Source organism: Haemorhous mexicanus, chromosome 8 (genome assembly GCF_027477595.1).
Source record: "Haemorhous mexicanus isolate bHaeMex1 chromosome 8, bHaeMex1.pri, whole genome shotgun sequence".
Classification (NCBI taxonomy): Eukaryota; Metazoa; Chordata; class Aves; order Passeriformes; family Fringillidae; genus Haemorhous; species Haemorhous mexicanus.
This window is the reverse complement of record NC_082348.1, coordinates 621,012-628,924: the sequence shown is the minus strand read 5'-3', so window position 1 is coordinate 628,924 and position 7,913 is coordinate 621,012. Positions and strand designations below refer to the sequence as shown.

The following is a 7,913-nucleotide window of genomic DNA, read 5'->3' as shown; positions in this document are numbered from 1 at the left end:
GAACAATCACAGCACAGGTGGGTGGGAAACTGAGGAACAATCACAGCACAGGTGGGTGGGAAACTGAGGAACAATCACTGCACAGGTGGGTGGGAAACTGAGGAACAATCACTGCACAGGTGTGGTGGGAAACTGAGGAACAATCACAGCACAGGTGGGTGGGAAACTGAGGAACAATCACAGCACAGGTGTGGTGGGAAACTGAGGAACAATCACTGCACAGGTGGGTGGGAAACTGAGGAACAATCACTGCACAGGTACTGCAGGTAACTGAGGAACAATCACAGCACAGGTACTGCAGGAAACTGAGGAACAATCACTGCACAGGTGTGGTGGGAAACTGAGGAACAATCACTGCACAGGTACTGCAGGTGACAGAACAGTCACAGCACAGGTACTGCAGGTGACAGGGAAGTTGTTGTGAGCAGCCCGTCCTCCTCCTCCTCCTCCTCCTCCCCTCCCGGCCGGGCTCTGGGGCAGGAGGATGAGGAGGGCGAGCTCAGCCCTCGCTGTCCCGTTGCCTGGGGGATTTTACTGCCTTGCTCCCCAGCAAGGGCTGGGCGGCACTGCTCAACCAGGAGCGGCCAGGAGCCACCTCCGTGCCAGGTGTGTGCCCAGGTGTTCCATCCCACTGCTGCTCCTCTCACCTGTCTGTGCCAGGTCTGTGCCCAGGTGTTCCATCCCACTGCTGCTCCTCTCACCTGTCCATGCCAGGTCTGTGCCCAGGTGTTCCATCCCACTCTGCTCCTCTCACCTGTCCATGCCAGGTGTGTGCCCAGGTGTCCTGTCCCACTCTGTTCCTGTCACCTGTCTGTGCTGGGTCTCTGCCAGGTGTTCCATCCCACTCTGCTCCTCTCACCTGTCCATGCCAGGTGTGTGCCCAGGTGTCCTGTCCCACTCTGCTCCTCTCACCTGTCCCCAGGGATGAGGGCACGCCTTTCCTTGGCCCGGTGTGTCAGGTGAGGCTTTCCAGGGGCTCATCCCTGCCCAGGTGCCCCAGCCCTGCCCGGGGAGGCTGCAGAGCCCCGTGCCAGGAGAGCAGGGCTGCCCGAAGCCAGGCTGGAGAGCCGTGACCATGGCTCACCTCGCAGCAGGGACAGGGACACGGGGCCTGCTCGGGGTCCTGGGGTACAGCATCAGCACTGCTGGGGAATCTTCAGAACCAGCTTTGCAAGGGTGTCATGGAATCCCAGAATAGCTTGGGTTGGAAGGAACCTTAAACCCCTCTCATTCCACCAGGAACTCACCCCATCAGTTCCCAGACCGAGTGAGCTTTTGGCAGAAGGGCAGCTCAGGGCTTGGAGGTTTGGCTTGGCTTTCTTTTTTTTTTTTTTTGATAGAAGAAAAGGAACTGATTTAGTGGTTTCCCTTAGATTTTCTCTGGTTTATACCCAAATATAACAAAGCAATTAAAAAAATAAAAATAAAAATAAAAATAAAAATAAAAATAAAAATAAAAATAAAAATAAAAATAAAAATAAAAATAAAAATAAAAATAAGAATAAAAATAAAAATAAAAATAAAAATAAAAATAAAAATAAAAATAAAAATAAAAACAAACCAACTGAAACATTAAACCACTAACTCCCCCTCCACTGAGCCCGAAGGTGGAGAGCTCTTGGCAGGGGATGGACACAGCACTGACACCAGCCCTGTACCAAACGTCATCCCAGCAGCCCCAAGGAACTGCCAAAACATTTGTTCTGCTTAGGTGACTCTTTTCAGTGGCTCTGTGTCACAGCTCAGGAGGTTAAAAAGTATTCCACACAGGAAAAGATGAGCAAGGGCAACAGGCCTGGGACTGCAGTTTGTAATTAACCCTTGTGGTGAACGGCCTTGGGTGGGGAGTCCTGGAATGTTCAAGGTGGACTCAGGAGAAACCCCCACTGTCTCCTCACCCCAGTGCTCAGGGTGAGTGCTGGGCCTGTGGTGGGGGCTGGCACTGCCCTGCTGGAATGTGTGTCCCTGGGAACGTTGGGCTCCACCCTGGCAGCGAGCAGACAGACAGAACTCCAGCAGCTCCACCTCCCCACCGTTCACAATAGGAACTCACCCGTTTGTTTTCCAGATCCTAATGCAACCGTTGCCATAAGAACACAAATTATGTGTACATTTTAATGCATCTATGCTTCATAATTATGCATGGTTGTGTGCTGTTATAATTGACATAAAATATAAAACAGGTCAAAGAGCAGCTATTAAAACTATTTTTCATTTTGCTTCCTGACAGCTCCCGACATCAATGCCGACTGCATTTAATAGGACCATACAGGGAATGCAAAGATAGTTATATAATTTCAACCGTATTAAAGCCTCCACAACTTGCAACCTAATTATTTCCTGCAGTGTCTTGTTGTGAGCTGCACTGCTTTATTTGGAATGCGTTCGGTTTCAGATTAAACAACTGGCCTACATCAAATTAGCATGAAGGGGGAAAATCATAAAACTTTTGGATGTATTTCATAGGGGTCACTCTGTTAGGTTAAGAATTATCCCAGAAGCAATGATTTTCTGCCACTCAAGATAAAAAACAACGTTAGAATTGCGCTAATTCCATGCAGTTATTTTAATCACTGAAGTAAATTCTACCAAAGGCCTAAACTGTAGCTGTACCCTCTCTCTGATCACAGAATGTTGGAGAGAATAAAAGGAAATTGAATAAAAAATTCATGAATTTATAAGATCATAGAAAACCCCAGACTGGTTTAGGTTGGAAGGGACCTTAAAGCTCATCCAGTGCCACCCCAGCCATGGCAGGGACACCTTCCACTGTCCCAGGCTGCTCCAAGCCCCATCCAGCCTGGCATTGATGCCCCTCCTCTTGTCCTGGCTGCTGAAGACCAAGGAACAGGGCCCAGGCCAGCTGGTTTCACTCCCTGTTGGTCATCCTTTCCTTCTGGACTGGCTGAGGGCTCCCAGTCCCCCGAGGGAGGCTGGGTTTCTCTGGGAATCTGTGCCACTCTGTATTTTTTGAGAAATCCTTTTAAAGTCAGGTTTGAAGGGGAGGTTGGGTGTCGGCTGAGAGCTGCCCCGGGGGATGTCCATGTGAGCACTGCTGCCTCCTGCCCCAGAGCCTCTGCCCAGACCAGAGGCCCCAGAGTGTGGGGTGGGTCACAGCACCTGGGATCCCCCAGAGCTGGAGGGGACCCGCAGGGGTCCCTGAGCCCAGCTCTGTCCCTGCTCAGACCCCCAGCCCTCCCACCACGGGGCCCTGGGGCGATGAGTGTGACTGCTGTGAGTGGGAGCTGTGCTCTGGGGGGCAAAGGCAGCAGACATCAGCACCCCTGGCTCTGTGCTGCCCTGCCAGGGCTCGGGTCGGGGAGAGGAGGGAGCCCCTCCCGGGCACTGCTGTGCCCAGCCTGGCCAGACAGAGCTGGGGTGCTCCAGGGCACTGGCAATGGCCGTGAGAGCCATGAGAGCCATGAGAGCCCTCTCGCCTGGGTGGCTGCCTCGAGTCCAGCCCGCGGGGGGAGGCTGAAAGTGATTGCCCAATTTGTGGGGAACGAGGAATCAGAGCAATCCAATTTCCCCAGGCAGAGGCAGCCCCATCCCAGAGAGAGCCATCACAAATGGCCCTTGTCAGCAGCTGGGCAGGGAGGGCCAGGGCTGGGGCTGCAGCCCGGGCTCAGCTGATTAATGCCTGGCTGTGGAGCATGGAGAGGTCTGTGGCTGTCCTTCCATCTCTCTTCAACAGACCAAAGGTCTCCTCCTCCCAAGAGAGATCTGCTGTGTTCTGCTGCTACTGCCCCCGCTTGCCTTTGGGTTCCTGCTCCTGGTGATTTGCCTTTCCATGGCCATTTCCACAAGAATTCCCCATTTTGCACTTTTCCCAGAAAATCACATTGAGTCCCAGAGCCACTGGTTTCCCTGAGCCAAAGCAGGTTGCCTCTCTCCTGCTAATGCTGAGGCTCTTCCCAAGGTCTGTGAAATTCACAAAATTATTTCCTTTGGAAAAGCCCTCCAAGATCATCAAATCCCAGCTGTGCCCATGCCCACCTTGTCCCCAGCCCTGAGTGCCACCTCCAGGAATTCCTGGCACACCTCCAGGGATGGGCACTGCAAACCTCCCTGGGCAGTGCCAATCCCTCAATCCCTGAGCCCCCTTTCCATGGGGGAATTCCTGCTGTGCCCACCCTGAGCTGCCCTGGGCCAGCCTGAGCCCGTTCCCTCTGCTCCTGTCCCTGGTCCTGGGATGATCCCAAATGCCCCTGGCTGTCCCCTCCTTTCCAGAGCCTTTTACCCCGTTTGCTGCCCCAGAATCAGGAGGCTGAGCCCAGCTAAGCCTCCTCGAAGGCTGGTGATAAGCTGGGCTTTGGCTCTTCCATGCTCAAGCACAGCTTCACACTCCCAGCGCTCTGAAGTGAAGATGGAGAAGCACATAAAAGCTTCGGATTCCATTAGTGTAAAATGTTTCAGAAAAGTGTTGAGCTAGGTAATTACCTTAATCCAAGCGCAATAGCTGGTCACAGCACCCATCAGATGAGCATCCAGAGCCAGATTTGAACACGCAGTCAACCCGAACAGAATTAGCTCGGCAATAGCGGCCCGGGCTCCTTAATTAGTTCTCTGCCACAGCAGCATTTAATGTTTGCAAAAGTCAAGTGCAAATTCCACAAGTGACAGAGTTTGGGGAGACTTTGGAGGGTGCCGTGAGCCCGCTGCAGACCCTGCTGGCCCAGGCAGCTGCAGGGGCTGCTCTCACTGAGCCCTCTCAGGGTCCCCTTAAACTTCCCCAGCCCCACAATAAAAAGTAATGGTATGATTAACTTCATGGTGATAACCCATTGCATTCAAAACACACATTTAACTCTAATTCTCACTGAACTACACAGAAGCTGAAAACATAATGGCTTTCCCAGGCAGCTGATGGCTCAGTTTAGTGCACTGTAATTGGCTCCCTTGGCTTATCTCGGGTTAATAAAGTAGATGGGATTTTGAAAAAGCACTGTGGTCACTTAGCAATTGTTTAATTTCTGTAACGGCATTTTTTGGGCTAGAAAATGATTGTTTTCCAGTGCTGTTAAATATTTATGCGATGTAATTGAGACGCCTGGCACAGGGCACGCTCCTGTTAAACTCACAAATTAATACATTACTGAAAAAATGGAAATGCAAAATACCATTTCAAGTGTAAAAGACAACTTCTCAGCCCACAGGACATCTGAGGGTTTGCGTCACTGCAGAGGATGTACAAATGCCTTGGCCCTGCAGAGGTGATCGTGACCTTGCTGCCATTTGGGTTGGCCCCTCTGTGCTGGCTGGGACAGGCAGGTGACAACTTGAGCTCTCTTGAGAAACTGCCCTGGCTGCTGGGGAAGGAGAACAGCAACAGCAGGAGCTGCCTCCTCCTGGGCTGGAGGCTGTCCTGTGCTAGCAGGTGACACCGCCCTGATACCAGGAAAGGTTTCAGGAGTGCACCTTCTTTGGAAACGGGAAAAAACCCCAAAACCTCTAGAACTGGATATTTTGAGCAAGACAGTGAATGTTACAGGGGGCGGAAAAAGGGAAAGCTTCTAAGGTGTGTGTAGGAGAATGAAATCTAATTTGTATCATCTCCACTATTCTTAGGGTTTTCCAGCTTTTAGAGAAGCCAGGTGAGATCCAGCCCAGGGGCTGGTAGGTGAGGAGTGGTGGGAGGCAGTGGGGCTGGGCTGGGGTTGGGCTGGGACTGGATGGAGTTGGGCTAAATTGGGGCAGGTTGGCTTAGGGCTGGCCTGGGTGGTTTTTGGGCTGGGTTCTGTGGGTTGCTGGACAGGGATGATGAGGAGGCTGCCCTGGCCCTGCAGCACACCCAGCATGGCTGTCCCACCCCTGGTCAGTGCTGCTGCTCCCAGGCCATCCCAGCACATCCCAGCTCATCCCAGCACATCCCAGCACATCCCAGCACATCCCAGCACACCCCAGCACATCCCAGCATATCCCAGGCCATCCCAGCACACCCCAGCCCATCCCAGCACACCCCAGCATATCCCAGCTCATCCCAGCACACCCCAGCCCATCCCAGCACACCCCAGCACACCCCAGCACACCCCAGCACACCCCAGCATATCCCAGCCCATCCCAGCTCATCCCAGCACATCCCAGTACACCCCCAGTACACCCCCAGTACATACCATCCCATCCCAGTACATTCTCAGGCCATCCCAGCACACCCCAGCCCATCCCAGCACATCCCATCCCATCCCAGCACATCCCATCCCATCCCAGCACACCCCAGCACATCCCAGCACATCCCAGTACACCCCAGCATATCCCAGCTCATCCCAGCACATCCCATCCCATCCCAGCACACCCCAGCACATCCCAGCACACCCCAGCACATCCCAGCCCATCCCAGTACACCCCAGCATATCCCAGCTCATCCCAGCACATCCCAGCCCATCCCAGCACACCCCAGCACATCCCAGCCCATCCCAGCACACCCCAGCACATCCCAGCCCATCCCAGCCCATCCCAGCACATCCCATCCCATCCCAGCACATCCCATCCCATCCCAGCACACCCCAGCACATCCCAGCACATCCCAGTACACCCCAGCACATCCCAGCCCATCCCAGCACATCCCATCCCATCCCAGCACACCCCAGCCCATCCCAGCACACCCCAGCACATCCCAGCCCATCCCAGCCCATCCCAGCACATCCCATCCCATCCCAGGCCATCCCAGCACACCCCAGCCCATCCCAGCACATCCCATCCCATCCCAGCACATCCCATCCCATCCCAGCACACCCCAGCACATCCCAGCACACCCCAGCACATCCCAGCCCATCCCAGCACACCCCAGCACATCCCAGCCCATCCCAGCACATCCCAGCCCATCCCAGCACACCCCAGCCCATCCCAGCCCATCCCAGCGCACCCCAGCATGCCCTGGCTCGCTGTCCCAGGTGAGAGCACCCACCTGGCCCTGTGGGGGTCTCCAGGAGCAGCACCTGGCCCTGTGGGGGTGTCTCCAGTGCAGTTTTCCTTGCCCCACTCAGCCCCTGGCCCTGTGAAATCCCCACACAGGCTCAGGAATGCCAAGCACAGCTCGGGGCTCTGGCTCGGCCATGGCCCCAGATTATGACATCTTTTGTCAAAGACAGCTTCCAAAAAAGCACTGCAATTTCTGACAGAGAAATCCAATTGTCTTTTAAAGCAATATAGCAGTGGTGCACTCTGCCTCTGTGACCCCTCTCATTTCCTGGGGGGTTTGAGTGGAGGGCTCAATTTAAAACCAATCATGCCCTGGAGATGGCTTCACCCTGCCAGCTCTGCCCTGCTACTGAACACTTGGGGCTGGCTCTGCATCACCCCCAGCTCAGAGGACGTGGTGCAGCTCAGCTCTGCCTCAGGAGTCTCTCCTCAGCCTCCTGCCTCACCAAATAACCAGCACTTATTGTTTCCAGCAGAAACATGGCTGTGTCCTGGCTTTTAGAAGGAAAATGGCACCTGGGCTTCATTACAAAAGGAATCCCTAGGGATGGATGCACAGCTCCTTGGTGGGTGGATTTTTGACACAGGCCCTCATGCTGGGCTGGGGCTTAGGAGGGGGCAGCAGGCTGGGGATGAGACTGGAGCTTCCCACATTTACAGGGCACAGGGAGCCTGGCAGCACCAGCCCCAGAGCATTTCCCCTGCAGAGCAGTTTGGGATGGTTCTGCACTCAGCATCTTCCACGTCTTGGGCAAGAGGTGAGGAGGTGCCCAGAAGTGACCAAAACTCCCACCAGCCTCTAACTGGGCTGTGTGAGGAAGTGATCAGGTCTCAGGCTGGTGCCCAGCCTCTGGGGGCAGGAGCTGACCACTTTCACCCTGAGGGTTCCCAAGCCTTGGTGCCCTGGCAGCTGTGACACATCTGTGCCAGGCTCTGCTCTGTCCTGGGGTCTGTGCCAGCAGGCTGTGACTGTCACACGTTCCTCACTGAGAGGG

The 7,913-nt window shown here is 54.4% G+C and overlaps 1 long non-coding RNA gene across 1 annotated transcript; it reads left to right on the top strand.

Annotated features, from left to right (window-relative positions):
* The first annotated feature begins 419 nt into the window (after positions 1–419).
* LOC132330319 (uncharacterized) lies at positions 420–2,333 on the top strand. The gene is made up of 2 exons (XR_009487286.1): positions 420–1,304; positions 2,231–2,333. It is a non-coding gene; the product is annotated as an uncharacterized LOC132330319 (long non-coding RNA).
* The last annotated feature ends 5,580 nt before the right edge of the window (positions 2,334–7,913 follow it).